General features: G+C 38.7%; 1 protein-coding gene across 6 annotated transcripts in view; it reads left to right on the top strand.

The window, feature by feature from the left end:
• Positions 1-23,313, top strand: part of PXDNL (peroxidasin like) — a 480,152-nt gene that overhangs the window by 34,263 nt on the left and 422,576 nt on the right. For 4 of the 6 annotated variants that reach the window (XM_058444093.1, XM_058444094.1, XM_058444091.1 and 1 more), the window contains exon 2: positions 2,192-2,317. The gene's annotated coding sequence lies outside the window, so the exon portion shown is untranslated. Of the gene's footprint in view, positions 1-2,191; positions 2,318-4,401; positions 4,450-23,313 lie in introns of all 6 variants that reach the window. The other 2 variants (XM_058444096.1, XM_058444095.1) reach the window with 2 other exon arrangements.

Raw genomic sequence — 23,313 nt, forward strand, 5'->3', positions numbered from 1 at the left:
AATCCCAGCACTTTGGGAGGCCGAGGCGGGTGGATCACGAGGTCAGGAGATCGAGACCATCCTGGCTAACATGGTGAAACCCTGTCTCTACTAAAAAATACAAAAAATTAGGCAGGCATGGTGGTGGGCGCCTGTAGTCCCAGCTACTTGGGAGGCTGAGGCAGGAGAATGGTGTGAACCCAGGAGGCAGAGCTTGCAGTGAGCCGAGATCGTGCCACTGCACTCCAGCCTGGGTGATAGAGTGAGACTCCATCTCAAAAAAAAAAAAAAAAAGAATAAACAGGGGAATTAAAATGCTACAGTAGAGAATTTTGATTTAACAAAGAAGTAGGCAGTAATGGAGAAATAGAGGAACAAAAAGATATAGATATAGAAAACAAAAAGTAAATGGAAGATGTAAATCCCACCTTATCTTTATTTATAATAATATTAATGAAATATCATAATACAAATTAATATAATTCCACCTTATTAATAGTTGTATTAATTATTTAGTAATACAAATGGATTAAGCATTTAATCAAAAGGCAGGGATTAGCAGAATGCATTAAAAAGCATGAACCAACTATATGTTATTAATGAGACACACTTTGGCTTCAAAGACACACATAAGTTGAAAGGAAAATAATGAAATAATGTTGTATTAGTCAGTTTTCATGCTGCTGATAAAGACATATCTGAGACTGGGTAATTTATAAACAAAAAGAGATTTAATGGACTCACAGTTCTGCATGGCTGGGGAGGCCTCATAATCATGGCAGAAGATGAAAGGCATGCCTTACATGGTGGCAGGCAAAGAGAATGAGATCCAAGCCAAAGGGATTTCCCCTTATAAGACCATTAGATCTCATGAGACTTATTAACCAGCATGAGAACAGTATGGGGGAAACCACCCCGATGGTTCAATTATCTCCCACCAGGTCCCTCCCACAACATGTGGGAATTATGGGAGCTATAATTCAAGGTGACATTTGGGTGGGACACAGCCAAACCATATCAACCCTGCAAGTAGTAACCAACAGAGAACTGTAGTGGCTGTAGTAATGTCAGACAACATACAATTGAAGACAAATTTATGCTAGAGACAAAGGAGACTGTTTTAAAATATTGAAATGATTAGTTCATCAGAAAGACACAACAATTATATATGCACTCAATAACAGAGCCCCAAAACACATGCAACAAAAACAGATTAAACTGAAGGTGAGAAATAGACAATTCAACAGTAATAGTTGGAAACTTCAATACTTCAATAATGGATAGAGTAACTAAGCAGAAGATCAAGTAAATAGAAAACTTGAACAACACCATAACGCAGCTAGACCTAACAGACATCTATGTAATGCACCATTCAACTACAGCAGGTACACATTTTTCTCAGTGCACGTAAAACATGCTCTAGGATAGTTCATACGGTAGCCCATATAACAAGCCTCACTAAATTAAAAAGGACTGAAATAATACAAATGTAAAGTATAATCTCTAACTACCTGGAATAGAATTTGAAATCAATAATAGAAGGTAAATGGGAGAATTAACAATTATGTGGAAATTAAGCAAAACACATCTAAATAAACAATGATTCAGAGAAGAAATATTAATGGAAATTAGAAAATACTTTAAGATGAATGAAAGTAAAAACATAACAACACTTATAGAGTAGAGCTGCAGTCATGGCCAGAGAGATATTTGGAGTTGTAAATGCCCATATTAAAAAAAAAAAAGACATCAAACAAATAAACTTTCACTTAAAAAAAAAAAAACTAGAAAAAGAAAGGCAAACTGAACCCAAAGTAAGCAGAATGAAAGAAATCATAAAGTTCAAAGCTGAAATAAATGAAGTAGAGACTAGAGAAAAATAGAGAAAATCAACAAAACCAAAAGCTTGTTCTTTAAAAAGGTCAAAAAATTGACAAATCTTTAGCTAGACCAAAAAGGAGAGAGATAAAAGACTCAAATTACTACAAATTACTAGAGTCAGCAATAAAGAGAGGACATTATTTCTGAAATTATAGAAGTAAAAGGGATTATAAGGCAATATGATGAACAAATTAGATAATCGAGATGAGATGAACAAATTCCTAGAAAGGCACAAACTACCAAAACAGACTTAAGAAGTATTAGAAAATCTGAGTGGATATATCTATAACAAGTAAAGATATTAAATTAGTAATTTAAAAAATTCTCATAGCTATATTCCAGGTCCAGGTGGCTTCGCTGAAGAATTCTACCATACATTTAAAGGATAATTAACAATTCTTCACAAATTTTTCCAAAAAATTGAAGAGGAGGAAATATGATTTGGCAATAAAAGGTGGTAAGTATTAATTCATGCTATAACATGGATAAATTTTTTTTGAGGTCAATATACACAAAGCAATTTTATTTGTATGTACTTGTGGTAAACAATTAGAAAATTTCATTCATAATAGCATAAAAGTATAAAATATTCAGGAAGAAATTTTTTTTTTTTTTTCAGAGCAGGAATGGAAGTTTATTAAAAAGCTTTAGAGCGAGAATGCAAGAAAGGAAAGTATACTTGGAAGAGGCCCAAGTGGGCATCTTGGAGGTCAAGTGTGGCATTTGACCTTTGACTTAGGGTGTTATATGTTGACATACTTCTGGGGCCCTGCGTCCCTTTTTCTTTGATTCTTCTCTTAGGGTGACCTGCCAGCATTTGCAGTGGCCTACTGGCACCTGGGAGGTGAGCATGCGCAGTGTGTTTACTGGAGTCTGGCGCATGCTTGCCTGGGGCTTGGTCTCTTTTCCAGTGGAATGCCCCAGGAAGGTCATACTCCGCCATTTTGGTTTTTTTTTTTTTTTTATACTTTAAGTTCTAGGGTACATGTGCACAATGTGCAGGTTTGTTATATATATATACATGCACGACAACATGGATAATATTTGAGAACATTTTGCTAAGTAAAAGAAGCCAGTCACAAAACGCTGCATATTTTGTGATATCATTTATATAAATATCTGGAATAGACAAATGACAGAGACAGAAAAGCAGGTTAGTGATTTTCTGGGGCTAGGTATAAGGGATAATGGGGGAATTACTGCTAATGGATATGGAGTTTCTTTATGGGGTGTTGGAAATACGCTAAACTTAGGTAGTGGTGATGGTTGTACAACTATGTCAATATGCTAGAAACCACTGAATTGTACATTTTAAATAGATAAATGTTATGCAAAGTATATCTCAAGAAAGCTGTTACACTTTTTTTTTCTCTTTGCCTTGTTTTCTCGTTTGAAAGATGAGAGGGCTGGGGTTGATTATCTGTATAGCTTCTGGTGATGAAAAGAGTCAAACTCTGTAAAATGATTTTAAGTGATTTATTCTGAGCCAAATATGAGTGATGATGGCCCGTGACACAGCCCTCAGGAGGTCCTGAGAACATGTGCCCAAGGTGGTCGGGGTACCTCTGTGTTTCATACATCTTAGGAAGACATGAGACATCAATCAAATACATTTAAGAAATACATTGGTTTGGTTCAGAAAGGTGGGACAACTCAAAGTGGGGGCTTTCAGGCTATAGGTAAATTTAAACATTGTCTGGTCGACAATTGGTTGAGTTTGTCTCAAGACCTGGGATCAATAGAAAGGAATGTTCAGGTTAAAGATAAAGGATTGTGGAGACCATGTTTTATTGTGCAGAGGAAGCTCTCAGATAGCAGACTTCAGAGAGAGCAGCAGGTTGTAAACTGTTTCTTAATGGACTGAAAAGCTTGCCTGGCTCTTAGTTGATTATCTCCTGGATCTAGGAAGGAAAGAAGGAATACAAAGGGGGAAGGGGATTCTCTATAGAACGTGGATTTTTCCCACAAGAAACTTTGCAGGATAATTTCAATGTATGGCAAGGAAATATATTTTGGGGTTAAATATTTTTTTCCTCGTGTCCTAATGTTATGCCAGAGTCAGATTGAAAAGTAAGTCACAATATGTATCTGGTGAGAATTTATGGTTTGTAGGGCATGACTCCCCAGGCCCCTTGGATAAGAATTTAGGCAAGATAAAAAAAATCAGAGCTGTAGTCCTCATTTCTTCCAGCTCATTTATTCAATGGATGTATGCCTTTGAAGTTATACAGAAATAAATCTTAAAAGCAAAGCCCTATTTACTCATTATTTTATTCTCAGATATGCTTTACTTTTATTTCCCATGTTCTCTGTTAATCCTACCCTCTAAGATTCTCTATCTTCCAGTTGCTCTGTAGAGTATAGAAACATTTCACAGCTTCCAAAAAATGCACACTTATTTAAAAATTAGTGTGTGGGCGTGCAATACATTATGAGTGTTAGGTTTAAAAGAGAATTTTTAATCTAGCAAGTGAAATGATTTAATCTAGCAAGTGAAATGATAAGGTGAAATTTTCTGTTATATTTATTTTTCTCACTAAGCATCTTTGGAATACCTTTTCTCAGACAACAAACTCTAGAGGCACTAAAGTAAGTGAAATATTTCAGATAAGGTAAGTACAGTCATCACAGGTGGAAGTACATTTTAAAAAAGAATACCAGAAAACCCTGGTTTAAATTTATTTATTTATTTATTTATTTATTTATTTATTTATTTATTTATTTTTTTTGAGACGGAGTCTCGCTGTTGCCCAGGCTGGAGTGCAGTGGCGCGATCTCGGTTTAAATTTTAACTCTGACATGAGCAAATCTATGAAGAGCTTTAAATCTTAGCTTTTTGTTGTAAATATACATTATATATGCATATTATACATATTTGTATATGCATACATAAATACGATGACGCATACCCTTAATATTTATCAGGGGTAATAATAAAATAATGGCTGACAGTTATTGAGCACTGGATATGAGCTAAGAAATTCATGCATACAGTCTCATTTAATCCTCAAAAGAATCCCTTATAGCAGAAATTATTTCTCATCCCGTTTTACAGATGAGTAAAACCAAAGCCATCAGGTTAGCAAGTATCAGGAACAGAGCCGTTAGCTTCTAGGAAATGTTCTTCATAATGCATTCTCAGCAAATGCCCCGAGATTTTGGAGAACCCTGCTGTTTGTAAATATCAAGTAATGCCGCTCATTCAATTCAAGGAGACACTAAGTTTAAATGATTTCAGGCCGGGCGTGGTGGCTCACGCCTGTAATCCTAGCACTTTGGGAGGCCGAGGCGGGCGGATCACGAGGTCAGGAGATCGAGAGCATCCTGGCTAACACGGTGAAACCCCGTCTCTACTAAAAATACAAAAAAAAAAAAAAATTAGCCCGGTGTTGTGGCGGGCGCCTGTCGAACCAGCTACTCGGGAGGCTGAGGCAAGAGAATGGCGTGAACCCGGGAGGCGGAGCTTGCAGTTAGCTGAGATCGCGCCACACTCTAGCCTGGGCGACAGAGCAAGACTCCGTCTCAAAAAAAAAAAAAAAAAGTTTCAGTGATTTCCTTCAGGCTAACCATGAACCTGGGTGGGAACAGGGATTTCACCATGAACTAAAGCACACAAGTATTACTGTTATAAAGAGACCAAGGGAATTTCAAAGTTACTTTGGAATCCCAATGTGCACGCATGATTATGACTATGGCACTCTTTGCTGGTACAAATAGTGGATGTTAAATGCTAAAGTTTTAAAATGCCACCAGTTCATATTATTGCAAAAACTGCTTTATAAATGATGTGCTATTCAAATAGAAGGTGATCTAAATCTCATTGCAATACATACATGGAGTTAGAAAGTTCAAGCACTTCATCAAACAGCAAAATTTGCATTTCAGTAAATGAGTAAGTCAGTGTACATGTTTGTCTCACACTCTGTGACAAATATCCAAGGGAGGATTCATTTTATTTCTGTGCTCTGAATATTTATTTAGAACACAATGCTACTCATTGCAATTTCACAATAGCTTTTTTTTTTTTTTTATTAAGCTTAGTAAGCCATACTACTTTGTGAGCTTTACTAACTTCACTAACTCTCTTATTCCGTCCTACTGGTCTAGCATCTTAGACTAAACACCAGCTAGAATGTGGAGTTAGGCAATCAAGTGTGAAACTTCTACTTGTGTAAATATTAATATATACTTTTACTCTTTAAACTTGTTAAGAATGAGAGATTTCCAAATTAGTCTTGACAGGGAATCAGTTTTTGATGGACTTCTGAGTTTTAACATATGAAAGTGCATTTTTGTTTATAAAATATAAATTCCAACAAGGGTAGCCTGGGTTCTGAGCTAATTATTAGGAAATTTGAGTTTCTTCCTTTACCTGGAGAAGAGTAGCCTCAGAACTGATAGAGAAGTTTGAGAGGGGCCTTAAGTGGACCCTCAAGAAACAGCAGCTGAGCGTTTGGGGCGGCTGAGGTCAGCAGGATTTACTGAGGACTGTTAGGTGCCCCGAGCGCATTGCCTTGGCCAATTCATCCTTGTAACAACCCTGTCACCAAGCAAGATATTTCACTGGGCAGGAAATGAAGACTCACGTTAAATTAAATATTCAGACATCTGTCTAGGAAACTGGAGCAGGTGGGGAACTTGGCTCCTTTGACGTTCAGTCAAGTATAAGAACAATGTAATTTGTGTTCTTCTTGCTTATTGCTATTTAGTTTCTTGCAGCACAGCTATTAAAGCATGACAAACAAATGGTCATCCCTGGAAGTATTTTTAAATGGAGAATTAATCCATTAGTCATTCTTGCCTTAGGAGGATTCTCCGCTCTCCTACTCTCTCTCCCTCCGGTATTTAGGGCATGCCTATTTTGTGCTGGTCAGAGTGCTTCATGGCCCTCCCTGTGGCTCTCACACTCAAATCGGGGACATAGATAATCAAGAGAAAATGATCAAATACAGAGTGCAAATTCTGAGACGTCCTATGCAGGAAGTGGAGTGCAGTGAGGGGACACTGGTGGCGGGGGATGAGCTTATTTAGAAACTTCATCAGGGCTGGCCTGCCAGAGAAGGTGGCATTTAAATTGACGCTTTCAGATAGAGGAGGCAGCCAAGGAGAGATGTGAATTCTAAGACAGGAATAAATTTGGATAGAGACTGAAAGAGGGCAGTGAGGTTGGCTAGAGCTTAGTGGCTGTGGGAGAGTATCACAAGACTGAGTAGATGAGGTACCTTCTTCAACCAATGCGGGGGCAAACAAAGAACCCCTGGGAGCCTCTGTACATCAGGTCCAGTACTCAGTGCTGGCACAGAGCACCCTGAAACCCTGACTCCTATTCTTATGGTCCATTCTATTCCAGCCCCAGGAAATGCTTCTCCACATGTCTTGCTCTTTGTCCTCAAAACAAAAGGTGACACTGAGTTTCCAAATCTGCCAAGATTCATAGGTTGTAGCAGTGGCAACACTGGAGAGAGTCACTGCTTTGTTGCTCAGGGAGGATTAGAGCTGTGGAAATTTGTAGGTAAGAGAAAGCACAAGCACATGAACTGGCTGTATGAGTCCATTTTTACACTTCTGTAGAGACCTGCCTGAGACTGGGTGATTTATAAAGGAAAGAGATTTAATTGACTCACAGTTCTGCATGGCTGGGGAGGCCTCAGAAACTTACAGTCATGGCAGAAAGTGAAGGGAAAGCAAGGCACCTTCTTCACAAGGTGGCAGGAAGGAGAATGCATCTGGGAGGAACTACCAAACGTTTATAAAACCATCAGATCTCGTGAGAACTCACTATCACGAGAACAGCATAAGGAAAACCACCACCATGATCCAATTATCTCCAGTAGATCTCGCCCTTGACACATGAGGATTATGGGGATTATAATTCAAGATGAGATTTGGGTGGGACACAAAGCTTAACCATATCACTTGTCAAATCCCTTCGCTCAGATAGCATGAAATAGCATTCTAATTCTTGCAAAGTATTTTTTCCATGTAGTGTTGAACATCTATTTCCTTGCATTTCTTTATGAACCAAATATGGTTGGGAATTACTCATACATTAGCATGGAATTTGTGATACTTGCACATGGTGGCTAAGGAATATTAGACAATTCATCTTATTATTAAATTCACAATATTCTTATATTCATATATATGTATGTTTAGCTATAATGTGTGTGAGGTGGTGACTCCACTGGTGACTAGGAAGACCTTGAAAGTTTAATTACAAATAGCTTTACTTTTGTAAAAACATTTAATAAGATGTAATTAAATCTTCATAAGAAAAAGATTTTAGTTTAATTTCAATAAATTTGATTTAAAATTTGACATTATTATTTACATTTGCCTTTAATTTTAAGGTAGTTTATATTATTAAAAAAACTTTTCAAAGTACATGAAAAATATGTTCAGTTTTTTATGTTTAACTGGTATTTTCATGAGAATATATTCAAATTTTGTAGTCTTTGGATACAATTACATTTTTTAAATTTCTTTAGATCACTAAGAATAAGTTCATGTCAAGATGGGGCTAGAAATAGAAGACAAAAATAGAGCTCAGAAAAGGGGCGGAAGCAGCAGAAAAAAACCAAAGAAATTCAGAGGCAATCTGCTTACATTTTTAAATTCCTGAAACGATGAAAGAAAGAGTAGACTTCTGTCAAGCATGACCCATATAAAATTTGCAAAGAGTACATAACACATTTTTCAGATTTAATTACTGATCAAAGTAATAAAAACAAGCCAATTGGACATTGCAGATGATTTAGACTTTGCTACTGGCCATAACAATGGAGATGAGCAAGAAAATTTTTCTCATCATATCCCATGTAATCAGGTCTGATAAACTCCATGAAAGTTTATATTTTTTACTAAGCAAAGGTTGAAATACTGATCAAAATCACAAGAATAAATCACAAAAGCGTTCCCATCTAATTCCCAGCTTAGAAGCAGCAAAGGCAGCTGGGCCAGCTGATAGACAAGGAACGCTGTCCTCCCAGAACCAGCCACGGGTGCAGACGATGGGCACTGCGGAGCCTGCTGTCTTACAGAAACTGATCCTGGAGGGTGCCTTTCAATCCTCGATGTCAGGAGGATTTCTTTCAGAAAACAATCTGATTCAGAATAATGACTGCAATTTTTCACTGGATGGAAAACAAGTCTAGAGGAATTGACCCTTATTTTAAGTTTAAAGATAGTATATCCTTGTTACTACTGTTACATGTTTTATGGCCAATCTTCAAGACCACCTCTGGGCAATGAAGTTATTTGTGATAGAAGCACTTAGGTTCTTGATTAAGTGAATATTAAAAAAAATCACTATCAGAGAAAAGTATACCTGATACAATGACTAGAACTGAAAAATTATGAACAAATAGCAAAACAATTAGTACTATTTGACAAAAAGAAGTAATTGCCAATATAAAACTTTGGTATGATGTTCTAAACATACAAATATCCAATTTTTAGCCAAACATAATGATGCTTCTTTTGACATTGACTATCCAACATTTCTTGAGAAGAATGGATAGTTTCTAAGTCTAGAAGACATGATTTTGGAATTTGAGGCTAGAATGTCTGAACATGTAGTACAGATTAAAAAAACAAATTAAAACTATCTAGAATGGCAAAATAAAAATGAAATTATCTTTTAATGCATAATGAAGTGAGAGAAAAAATTACAATAAAATAATTTTTAAAGTTTTTTTTCTAAATTGAAAGATATTTCATGTCATACATCTAAAGGTAACATAGCTGTAAAGCATAAGGACATTAGAAAAAGGAAATGGAAATATTTGCATTACTATGAAGCTTCCTGTACAAATAATTCCAAAACTAATGTATATAGATACTATTTTCTCACCATTATATACTGAGATGTCTTAATTATAGGTTTTCTATGAAATATTTCGGCAAAGAAAAATTTGAAAAAATTTGGAAGTATTGTATAGGTTCAGGCATTTCTTTTTCTTTCTGTCTTTCTCTTTCTTTCTTTCTTTCTTTTTTTTTTTTTTTCCTGTGACAGGGTCTCACTGTGTCACCCAGTCTGGAGTGCAGTCATGCTATCTGGACTCACTGCAACTTCTGCCTGCTGGGCTGAAGCCATTCTCCCACCTCAGCCTCATGAGTAGCAGAGGCAGCAGGTGCACCTTGCCCAGCTAATATTTGTATGTTTTGCAGAGATGGTATTTTGCCTTGTTGCCCAGGATGGTCTTGAACTCCTGACCTCAAGTGATCTGCCCACCGTGGCCTCCCAAAGTGCTGGGATGACAGGGATGAGCCACTGTACCTGGTTGAATTCAGTTATTTTTTTTAAGAGACAGTGCGATTTATAATACATGTGATACTCATGTATATGATACATTTAAAAATATTGTAGTTTTTTCATAGGATAACGATAATTTTATTTGCAACCTGTCCTTAGAATTTCTAATTCCACTGAAAGCAATAGCAAAAACCGCAATTACTTTTGCACCAACCTAATATATGTAAAATCTATTTTTTTCTGAGTCTAAATATCGCCTAAAAATAAAGAATTTTATTGACAGTTGCTGCTGACTTAGCACAATGAAATTTCTCTATACTGAAATAAACTACAGTGACTCAAGAAAGATGGCCTAATTTTAGCATTACCCTCAACAGAAGAAAATTACATGGAAAATTTTGACTGTGAACACACAATTAGTGATTTTGTTAATAAAAAGGTAAAAGGTAAATTTTATGAAATATATAGATGAACATTTATGAGTTATGTGTGTCTTGATTTTCTTATTCATCTACCATCACAGCACATCATAGGGACATCTCAAAACTGGGTAATAGGCTGAGCATGGTGGCTAATGCCTGAAACCCCAGCACTTCGGGAGGCCGAGGCAGGTGGGTCACCTGAGGTCAGGAGTTTGAGACCAGCCTGCAACATGGCAAAACCCGTCTCTACTAAAAATACAAAAATTAGTCGAGTGTGGTGGTGGGAGCCTGTAATCCCAGCTACTCAGGAGGCTGAGGCAGGAGAATTGCTTGAACCCAGGAGGCGGGGATTGCAGTGAGCCAACATAGTGCCCCTGCACTCCAGCCTGTGTGACAACAGCGAGACTCTGTCTCAAAAAAAAAAAAAAAACATTCTATTCCATCATCATGAATATATGACCATGACTATACCATTTTAACATTTTGTCGTTATGAAGGTATGCTTCTCAAGATAGGAGAATAGAACATATTTTATTTACAGTTTAGTTTACTACATTTCACTGTTTAGATATATGGGATGGGGCCCATTTGTCCTTTTGTTCAGACTCTACAGATGTTAGAGGCCAGCCTGAATGGTGGAACTTCCATCATTCCCTGTGTTCTCTCTTGTATTCTCTAGTAACTTGTGCAGAGTAAGCATTTAATAACTGTTTGCAGTGCAGGGTGCCGTGGCTCACACCTGTAATCCCAGTCTCAGGCAGGAGGATCCCATGAGGCCAGGAGTTTGAGGCCAGTATAGGCCACCTGGTGAGACCGCATCTCTAAAAAACATTTTTTTTAAACGCTGAATGAACAAATATTGCCTTCTCCTACTTCTCTAAAAACTACTTGTTAAAAATGACCTGTCAGAAATGACTTGACTTTTGGCCGGGTGCGGTGGCTCATGCCTGTAATCCTAGCACTTTGGGAGGGCAAGGCGGGCAGATCATGAGGTCAGGAGATTGAGACCATCCTAGCTAACATGGTGAAACCCCATCTATACTAAAAATACAAAAAATTAGCCGGGCGTGGTGGCGGGCGCCTGTAATCCCAGCTACTAGGGAGGCTGAGGCAGGAGAATGGCATGAACCCAGGAGGCAGAGCTTGCAGTGAGCTGAGATCGCGCTACTGGACTCCAGCCTGGGTGACAGAGCGAGACTCCGTCTCAAAAAAAAAATACTTTCAAGGCCTGGATGAACTAGCTCATTCTCAGGGAAGCCTTTTTTATTACCTTCAGCCGGAAGCCATGGCTTCTCCCCTGCCCTTGGGCAGGCTTCTCATCGGGGCTGTGTCCTATGGTGTATTTCTTTTGTGTGCTCTCAGCACCACCCGCAATGGGATCAACAGCCCCTGAGGGCACATAAAACCACACTTCCCAGTGCTCACAGGATTTGGCACCTGGGTATTCATTACATTTTTTTTCACTGACAATCTACATTTTTAAAGATTAGTATGAATAAATTCCTATAGTAAAATCCTTTTCCCTCCACATATGTGAAATAAGAACTTCCGCTTTTATCTTGTTGCATCCGGGCTTTGAAAGTCATTTCGTAGCCTTGTATTAAATACACACATAACAAACATTGTACATTTTCTGAGACTGAGAATAGTTTTGACAAAACTTTCTGTATAAATCCTTGGGGCTTGTTATCAAAATAGCTAAGAGAAAAATGTAGAAATAAGCCTCGGGTCTCCAGTGGCTTGATAATCGAGATACGTAATTTCAGGGCCAGAGGCATATTAATCGGTTGAGATTAAGTGAGACTTTCATCAAATCAAACAAAGGAATGCCCACTGTGTGTAAGGAGCCAAGCTGCAGTCTAGCCAGGCTGTGGGTCAATATCTCTGAGCCTTGCTGATTTAATTGTACATTTGCTTTTGGAACCACCTTTGCCCTGTTTGCTGTAGATGATCAGCTTTCATCTGCTGTAATTTCCTCATCAAGGTTTATTCCCTGTTATGTACTTGATTTCTTTTTCATTTTCCTTCCTTGTAAAGGAATATTCCCAATATGACCTCAGCTGAATTTCTCTCTGTTATTTTTATTCTGCTTGCTTCAGGCAAAAAAAAACCAATGAACCTTTTAGTGTGAGATGCACAGATTAAAGTACTTCACTGAGTTCCTGTTTAAGGATGATCATGTGATACTATGGATCAGAATGAACACATAAAAAGATACTCTTCTTTTTTGATTAAAAGGCAATTCCAAATGAAATTATGTCAGTTTATGAGCACTTGAAATACATTCTCATCTTCCAACTGGTAGAAATGAGGGATTATTATAATTCTTGTGGCTCTCTACTCTTTCCTTCAGGACACTCTTTGTTAAGGATTCTGCCTGGTATTCATCAATCATCTCCCACCTGGGAAATCATGTGACAATAGCTTAAACAGGGAAATGAGGGAGTCATATTCAAAAATACCTCTTTTTTTTTTGTCTTAAATAGCCAGTAGCACATTATGGCTTTGGATAAATTGAAATGGACAATGGAAAGGGGAATTTGATTTCTCCAGAAACTATATTCCCTGTTAGATGTTACACAATCAAGAGAAATCCATTTGTAGGACAAATCTGTGCTCTGAATAATAATTGTGCTATTCCATATTTACTGTTCCATTGTAAATGGCCAAATATTCACTGATGTGCAGGACGAATGGCACCGGTTGGAGGCAGCCGCATGTTGGCAGTTGCTGCAAAGCCTTTCCCCAGGACTCTGGCAGACACCTTGGTCTTGATCTGAGACATCACAGCCACCCAATTTGTAGACATTTGTGCCCCTGGGTATGCCCCACAGCTGCTCATTCTCTGTGAGCAGACTTTATAATGTGGAAAGTATTCACAAGGAGCTGAGAGGTGACCACCAAATTAACTTCCATCTGCCATCAAAGTCAAGATTTTTCCTTCAATGCCAAACAGATTCCCTAGGGTATAACTTGATGCTTTCTTATATACAAATATCACTAAAGGCATGAACAGTAATTTTAAATAAGATGGGCATTGGGAAAATGAACAATGAGGACAGTACACCTTACTGTGCAGGTGTGGGCACACCCAAACCCACCCCACATCCTTTAGTCAGGAGATTGTAGGTGACAGAGGTTCATGATGCTGGCATACATGATCTGTATTAAATAGCCCTTCTGTGGCAGGCCAGGTCTCACTAACATAGGCCTCCATAGCAACTGTTTCAGCACTGACTGAGTGGTTAAATATTAAAAGCTGAGAGAGCCAGTGCCCTTATACAAAGGCTGGAATGTAACAAAAGCCCACCAAGAGTCTTGCATAGGCCTTTCATGGGCCTCAAAGCATGACAAAATAATGAAGGAATTCTGAACAGGACCCATTTAGGATTAAACAAGTTTTATTGGGGGTCTGAAGAAACTCCCCAGGCCTCCACAAACAAGTTTATTAGGGGTCCAAAAGAGCTCCCCAAACCTCTGTGATTTAACAGGAGACAAGATAAGGGTAATCACCCCAGCACCTGGACCCACTGAATTTAAGTAAATTTACTGAGGCTCCAGAGGAAGGTCTTCAGGACTCAGAACTTAGTTATAGATTAAAAGAAATTAATCACTTATTTGTTTAGATGAATGCACACTTACAGGTAGACATATAGTGTAGAACGTGTATAAGCCCTGGAAAACTTTGTAATTTTGAGTTGGTCTAGCGATAATTTCCAGGTCTTCTCCTTGTAACTGGTGGCAGAAATAAAAACTCTCTTCCTCCCCAGTTCATCTGCATCTTGTTATTGGGCCACGAGAAATAGCAGCCCAACCCTTAGTTTGTTCCGGGAACACTTCTATGCCTGAGTTGAAGTACAGAAGTGTTTCTCTTAGCTGATAAAGAGGGGAAATTAGAAGGAAAGCACAATCCTACAAGAATTTACTTTTCTAAACGTTTATTTTCTTTTAGGATTATTGAGGACTGGGTAGAATTATGAGGAAGTCAGAAAGAAAAAGTATTAAAGCACACATCTGTTTCCCACGCTAGCCCCAGCTTCTTATAGTTTGTTCACTGTGGAATCTGGGCATGATCAGATGGCATGCTTGGAGGACTTAGTTTTTAATGAGACCAAATATTCTAATGCAAATTCCTTTTTTTCTGCTGAGACCTTTCGAATCTATGGTGACTTGGGGTCAGACAAAGTCATCTAATATCTGAAGTAATTGTGTGAAATATCAGAGAAAACATGAGCTCCAGCATAGTGTAAAATAAACATGCCAATTCATTTATTCATTTGTCACGGAGAAGTCATGGATTGGAAGTGGTGGTAAAATTTTAGAACAAAATAAAAGATAGTTTGATAGGGACAAAGTGTGTAAAGGAATTACTCAAAAATTAAGATTTAATAGTATTTGATCTTAAAAGCATGATCTTTAATAGTGATATATGTCAATAGAGTCTCATGTCATTGTAAATTATATTTTATCAGTAATTTTGAGCTTTCAGATAATTAAGATTAGAGCAGATCTGCTTACATATTTAGCCTTGCATGACTGAGCATTTTGTTACCCAGAACATGTTGATATGACCTATGATGAAGTCTCTCAATTTTTCTTGGCAAAATAAGAGCAATGATATTTATTTTTTGAAAAATCTTTGCAAATGTCTGAAAGCACTTTTCCTCTATAAAGACTAAAACTTAAAAAAAAAAAAACTGGTATTTTCTCTGGATAGACTTTATATTTTTTACCTGCCTCAGCAGAAAATTAAAAACTACCAAAGCATTTGTAACTTTTGTCCCTAGCTAGGGAAGAGTTCTTTGTCTAAACTGTCTGTTTACAACCATCCCTCCTTCTCCATGGAGGATACATGGCAAGGCCCCCAGTGGATGCCTGAAACCATGGATAGTACTGAACCCTATATGTACTATTTCTTCCTATACGTACATACCTATGACAAAGTTTAATTTATAAACTAGGAACAGTAGATATTAACAATATCTGGCTTGAAGAAAAGGACTTTCAGGTAGGTTTGATAACTGGTAGGGTAGTAAATAAGAGACCATCATCTCCTGCCATCTGGAACTAAAGAAAGATTTACAAAGAGCCCTTGCTTAAATGTTATCCTGGGTTTACACTGATTGTCAGATAATACAGTCATGCGCCACATAATGATGTTTTGGTCAATGATGGACAGTGTATATGACGGTGGTTCCATGTGATTATTATGCAGCTGAAAATTTCCTATCACTGTCATAGCTGTCTTACTGCCATAGAGCAATGCATTATGCAGGTGTTTGTGGTGATGTTGGTATAAATGAACCTACTCAAGAAGAACCACAGACAGATCCTTCAGGAGGTATCAAGAAGGAGGCGTTGTTATCATCGAGATGACAGCTCCATGCATGTTTTTGCCCCTGAGGACCTTCCAGTGGGATATGATGTAGAGGTGGAAGACAGTGATATTGATGATCCTGACCCTGTGCAGGCCTGGGATAATGTGTGTGTCTGTGTCTTAGTTTTTAACAAAAAAGTTTAAAAAGAAAAAAAAAATTTAAAAAGCTTGTAAATAAGGATATAAAATTTTTTTTGTGCAGCTGTACAATGTGTTTGTGTTTTAAGCTAAGTGTTACAAAAGGATAGAAATGTGGAAAAAAATAAAAACTTTCTAAAGTAAAAATGTTACATAAGCTAAGGTTAATTTTTGTTGAAGAAAGGAAATTTTTAAAAATAAATTTAGTGGACTGGGCCTGGTGGCTCATGCCTGTAATCTCAGCACTTTGGGAGGCTGAGGTGGGAGGATCACAAGGTCAGGAGATCGAGACCATCCTGGCCAACATGGTGAAACCCCGTGTCTACTAAAAATACAAAAATTAGCTGGGCATGGTGGTGCATGCCTGTAATCCCAGCTACTCAGGAGGCTGAGGCAGGAGAATCGCTTGAACCGGGAAGTCGGAGGTTGCAGTGAGCCGAGATCACACCACTGCACTCCAGCCTGGCAACAGAGTAAGACTCCGTCTCAAAAATAAATAAATAAATAACATAAGTTTAGTGTAGCTGAAGTGTTCAGTGTTAATGAAGTCTACAGTAGTGTACAGTAATGTCCTAGGCCTTCACATTCACTCACCCCTCAATCATTGACTCATGCTGAGCAACTTCTATCCTGCAATCTCCATTCAAAGTGAGTGCCCTATGCAGGCGGACCGTTTTTAATCTTCTATGCTATATTTTTACTGTACCTTTTCTATGTTTAGATATGTTTAGATACACTATACTTACCATTATGTTTCAGTTGCCTACAGTATTCAGTGCGGTGACACGCTGCACAGGTGTGGATGGGTATACCATATAGCCTAGGAGTGTGGTAGGCTCTACCATCTAGCTTTGTGTAAGGACACTCTGTGATGTCTGCACAACATTGAAATCTTCTAAGGACATATTTCTCAGAACATATCCTCGTCGTTAAGTGACCCATGACTATAGATTAGTATCTATTTAAATCTTAAACCTTCCAAGAGTGTCATAGGATGTAGCTTAGAAGATTATTTTGATATAATCATCTGCAGACATTCCTTGAAGTAATTGTACCTCCTTGTATTACATAATTAGTATCAATGAATAATTTAGAGCATGTAATTAATACTGATACCAAAATGTTTAAAATTATTTTTAAAGGAATTCATAACTATTCCTTTTAACTTGATTTTTTCAGGTTTTGGCTAAATTTATCCTATCATACTTAAACTAGTTATGCCTTCAAATTCATAATGAACTCTAAGGAACTTGAAGGAGACAATAGGTAGTTTTAAATAAATAGAGTTTCTTAAATGAAATGCATTCTGCTTATTTTTAGTGCCCGAATTTTGAAAACAAACACTGCACTCTCCCAGTAGCTTTGCAGGTTGTTTCGGACAGATGAGTATTTTAAGGCAGGTTGTTTTGGACTGATGAGTGTTTTCCCCATGAACCAGGGGGAAAGACCCAGGGCAGGAGGCTACTAAGGAAGGTAGGGGCTTCTGGACACTTCAGTGGGCCCAGGGGCTCATGACCTCGTGTCGTTCTTTGTCCAGATCCTCAATTCCTTTATAATTCTGTGGTCACTTGTTCATAGTTTTTTAAAATAACTCCTCCTTCACCCCCATGCCCAAACAAACTTTCCAGCTGTTCTTGCTAATCCAGGACAGTGAACCTTGGCCCAGGCAGTGATGCTGTGCTCCAGTTGGAACCGGGTGGCCTGCAGGAATGCAGTGGCACTCAGGAGTGTGCCACCCCGCCTGCCTTTCTGCCCACCCACGATGCAGGGTTTGAGCTGCTCACCGTCTGGGGCAATCCCAGCTCTCCCTCCAAGGGCCCATGTCAATGAACAGAAAGATGATCTCCACTGAGGACAAAACCCTTTCCATCCCCACTTCTGAAACATGCACTAGAAGAAAGAAATCGAACTTATTCAGTTCACCTTATTCATTTGGAGGCAATCTCAAAAAAGTAGGCAAACGTTAATTTGTTATTTAGAGAATCAATTACTGATGCAAACTGACCGTGTGTGTAAGTCCCCGATGTGTCTTATGATTTGTCACTTAGTAACTTAGCGGCCGCTGTCATATGACTAGGAGGCTTTGAGTTAGAAGCCCTCTGACTGTGTCCTACACTAACAAACTATTCAAATGAGCTTGAGTAAATTACCTTGCTAATCATTCTCAATATATTAACTCATTTACCACTCACACTCAGATACTTATAGAGGTACTGTTATTGCTGCTATGTATACAAGAGGAAAGTGTGACCCAGGGAGGATAAATAACCCTTTTCCATCCTGCCAGCTTGTGTGTGAAGGCTGAGATCAGACCCCAAGGCAGGCTGTTCTCTGAGAATGAGCTCTTACCCTACTCCTGCTATTTTGGAATAAGGTGACTTTTATACACAAACAAATCTTTTATTGCTTCAATGACCAGGTTGAATTCATTAAAACTATGGCTCGGGAATTGACCCAAGTTTGATCCTATTTAGCTAAAAGACAGAGCTAGTGTGACACCAGCTAATTGTACTTGAACTCGTGTCAAGGTGTAGCCTGGAAGTGTTTCTGGACAGCTGGAGCATTGCCCTAGCTCTGCCACTCCCCTTATTTCCTGGTTCAACTGCTATCCAAAACCCAGCTCAGAAAAAGGGCATCAACTTGGACCTCTCCTTGGCATTCCAGGGGAAAATGAGTTTCTTCTTAATCCTTGCTTGCATGCCACATTAAACATGCCACATGTTGTTTCTGTCTAGATTGTGTTGTGGTTAGTTTGTAATTCTCCACTGTGAGTAAATTAACTCATACTTCTTTCTCCCACACTTCTACGTTTTGAGTTCACTTAGAAATACTGGAGAGCAACTGAGTTCACCTGATGGTGGTGGCAAAGATGGCAAAGAGCAATGTAGAAGAATGAAATAACATTGACAATTAAAAAGAAAAGTGAAGGAGCACAGTGTTTGCCTGCAGCAGTGCATGCTGTGTGTGTCTGGGGTACCCATGTCCAGTGGAAAGGGTGGGCACCAGGAAGGAAGGTTGGATCAGGTCTTTGAGTCTCACAGGGAGAAGCCTGAATTTCATGCTATCAACAAACAAATCTCCATCATGAGTTTTTTTGTTTATAACAAAATATTTTCCATATTAGTCTATAACTTTTTGTTTTTCTTAAAATTTTTGATAGCTTTGTTAACTGTAAAAACAGCACATTTGGCTTGGCACAGTAGCTCATGCTTTAATCCCAGCACTTTGGGAGGCTGAGGTAGGAGGGTCCCTTGAGCCCACGAGTTCAAGACCAGCCTGGCCAACATGGCAAAACCCTATCTCTACAAAAAATGCAAAAATTAGCTGGGTGTGGTGGTGTGCACCTGTAGTCCCAGCTACTTGGGAGGCTGAGGTGGGAGAATCACCTGAGCCAGTGAAGTCTAGTCTGCAGTGAGCCGTGATCACACCACTGCACTCCAGCCTGGGCCACAGAGTGAGACCTTGCCTCAAAAAACAAACAAACAAACAAACAACAAAAACATTTCTTTCAACCACAAGAATCAACAAATAGACATTACTGGAGCTTATAAAGTAGATAATAAAAGTTCACCTATCCACCTCCTTAATACCACAGCCCCGAGATAAACACTACACGTGTAACAAGCTTTTGAGGGGAACTTATCTGTTGCCGCAGAAATGGTAACCAAGACTCACCAATGCCAACAATGGATGCTCAATTTCCCCTCCTTATAAAGAAAGTTAATGGTACCCTAATAGGACACAGAAAAGACCCTTCTATAATTATCCATTGCCTGACACCCTCTGCCTGTTCTAGATGAAGAGAGGACAGGGGAAAAAATAAACTGTTATCAGTGTCCTTGGGCTTTCAGGAAGTTCCGTGGTTGGGGCCACTCCCTCTTCTACTAGGGGTGGGACTGCTCTAGGGCAATGTCCTGGAGAGATTGAGAAGTCCTGCAAGAAGAGAAGACTGACACCTGATTCCTCAAATGGATACTTCTTTAATTGCAGGTGCATTTTGGCACTGTCCCTTGAGAAAGAATTCTTGAAGATGAGGGGTTTAACTAAATCTAGAGATGATGCCTGTATCTCTGGAGCTTTCTGGAGATGGAAGTCTTGCTAATAGAATGTCTTGCTACAGAACTGTGGAATTGTGTGTCTTAAAAAATAATGGTAGGGCTGGGCGCAGTGGCTCACGCCTGTAATCCCAGCACTTTGGGAGGCCAAGGCAGAAGGATCACCTGAGGTCAGGAGTTCAAGACCAGCCTGGTCAACATGGTGAAACTCTCGCTCTACTAAAAGTACAAAAATTAGCTGAGTGTGGTGTAACCCCAGCTCCTCGGGAGGCTGAGGCAGGAGAATCACTTGAACCTGGGAGGCGGACGTTGTAGTGAGCTGAGGTCGCACCATTGCACTCCAGCCTCACCACTGCATTCCAGTGACAAAGTCTCAAAAAAAAAAAAAAAAAAAAAAAAAAAAAGATTGGTAGTGGTGGAGAATTTCTCTCATGTTTCCGTGACTCTTGGAAGAGTGTGGAGGTTGACGTCAGGGTGCCTGTGCTTCTGCACCTGAAGGAGTAGGAAGGTTAGAGGACAGGATGGAGGCAAGGTAATGTTCCACCGTCACAGCCTGAAAGGAGACATGACTCTGGGAACAGGGTGGCCATTTGCCTTCTGGTTTAGATCAGGTAGCCTGAAAATGAATAAATCTGCTGCTTTAGCTCATACTTTCTTTTAATTAGCTTTTTATAAAAATATAAATTTGAAGATAATTTTGTATTTTAAATACTTGCTAGAGAGGTGGATAGGATTTTTAAATGGAAGCCAGGTAGAGAGGCTGGACTAACAGAATCAGGGTTATTTTTGTTGTTATTTGTTTGCTGGATTGACTTTCTTCTATTTGTTTTGTATTATTTTTTCTCTGAGTAGCATTTGAGGTTTTCTGAAAGCTAGAATCTTAATCTTGACATACCATTGAATTACTGATGAAAGGTCTTTTAAGATTTCATTCTATTGGATAGCAATTGTCTAGAGCCAGTTTTATATTTAAGTTATCTTATAGGCACTTGGTATTTTCTCAAAGTAAGCAATAGATGACAAAATAACAAATAAGTGAGTTTCTCAACAATTTGTTGTATCATAAACATCCATCTTAAAATTAACTAATAGTATTATATAAGTAAATGTCATTTCCATCCATAGTTTAAAATTAATTTCTTTCTTTCTGTCTTCCTTTTCTTCTCTCCCTCTCTCCCTCCCTCTCCCTTCCTTCCTTTTTTCTTTCTTTCTTTCTTTCTTTTTATTTTTATTTTTATTTTTTTTATTTTTTATTTTTATTATACTTTGGGGTTTTAGGGTACATGTGCACAATGTGCAGGTTTGTTACATATGTATCCATGTGCCATGTTGATTTCCTGCACCCATTAACTCGTCATTTAGCATTAGGTGTATCTCCTAATGCTATCCCTCCCCCCTCCCCCCACCCCACAACAGTCCCCAGAGTGTGATGTTCCCCTTCCTGTGTCCTTGAGTTCTCATTGTTCAATTCCCACCTATGAGTGAGAACATGCGGTGTTTGGTTTTTTGTCCTCGCGATAGTTTACTGAGAATGATGTTTTCCAGTTTCATCCATGTCCCTACAAAGGACATGAACTCATCATTTTTTATGGCTGCATAGTATTCCATGGTGTATATGTGCCACATTTTCTTAATCCAGTCTATCGTTGTTGGACATTTGGGTTGGTTCCAACTCTTTGCTATTGTGAATAGTGCCGCAATAAACATACATGTGCATGTGTCTTTATAGCAGCATGATTTATAGTCCTTTGGGTATATACCCAGTAATGGGATGGCTGGGTCAAATGGTATTTCTAGTTCTAGATCCCTGAGGAATCGCCACACTGACTTCCACAATGGTTGAACTAGTTTACAGTCCCACCAACAGTGTAAAAGTGTTCCTATTTCTCCACATCCTCTCCAGCACCTGTTGTTTCCTGATTTTTTAATGATAGCCATTCTAACTGGTGTGAGTTGGTATCTCACTGTGGTTTTGATTTGCATTTCTCTGATGGCCAGTGATGATGAGCATTTCTTCATGTGTTTTTTGGCTGCATAAATGTCTTCTTTTGAGAAGTGTCTGTTCATGTCCTTTGCCCACTTTTTGATGGGGTTGTTTGTTTTTTTCTTGTAAATTTGTTGGAGTTCATTGTAGATTCTGGATATTAGCCCTTTGTCAGATGAGTAGGTTGCAAAAATTTTCTCCCATTCTGTAGGTTGCCTGTTCACTCTGATGATAGTTTCTTTTGCTGTGCAGAAGCTCTTTAGTTTAATGAGATCCCATTTGTCGATTTTGGCTTTTGTTGCCATTGCTTTTGGTGTTTTAGACATGAAGTCCTTGCCCACGCCTATGTCCTGAATGGTATTGCCTAGGTTTTCTTGTAGGATTTTAATGGTTTTAGGTCTAACATATAAGTCTTTAATCCATCTTGAATTAATTTTTGTATAAGGTGTAAGGAAGGGATCCAGTTTCAGCTTTCTACATATGGCTAGCCAGTTTTCCCAGCACCATTTATTAAATAGGGAATCCTTTCCCCATTTCTTGTTTTTGTCAGGTTTGTCAAAGATCAGATAGTTGTAGCTATGCGGCATCATTTCTGAGGGCTCTGTTCTGTTCCATTGATCTATGTCTCTGTTGTGGTACCAGTACCATGCTGTTTTGGTTACTGTAGCCTTGTAGTATAGTTTAAAGTCAGGTAGCGTGATGCCTCCAGCTTTGTTCTTTTGGCTTAGGATTGACTTGGCGATGCGGGCTCTTTTTTGGTTCCATATGAACTTTAAAGTAGTTTTTTCCAATTCTGTGAAGAAAGTCATTGGTAGCTTGATGGGGATGGCATTGAATCTATAAATTACCTTGGGCAGTATGGCCATTTTCACGATATTGATTCTTCCAACCCATGAGCATGGAATGTTCTTCCATTTGTTTGTATCCTCTTTGATTTCATTGAGCAGTGGTTTGTAGTTCTCCTTGAAGAGGTCCTTCACATCCCTTGTAAGTTGGATTCCTAGGTATTTTATTCTCTTTGAAGCAATTGTGAATGGGAGTTCACTCATGATTTGGCTCTCTGTTTGTCTGTGATTGGTGTACAAGAATGCTTGTGATTTTTGTACATTAATTTTGTATCCTGAGACTTTGCTGAAGTTGCTAATCAGCTTAAGGAGATTTTGGGCTGAGACAATGGGGTTTTCTAGATATACAATCATGTCATCTGCAAACAGGGACAATTT

Source organism: Hylobates moloch, unplaced genomic scaffold (assembly GCF_009828535.3).
Source record: "Hylobates moloch isolate HMO894 unplaced genomic scaffold, HMol_V3 SCAFFOLD_9, whole genome shotgun sequence".
Lineage (NCBI taxonomy): Eukaryota > Metazoa > Chordata > Mammalia > Primates > Hylobatidae > Hylobates > Hylobates moloch.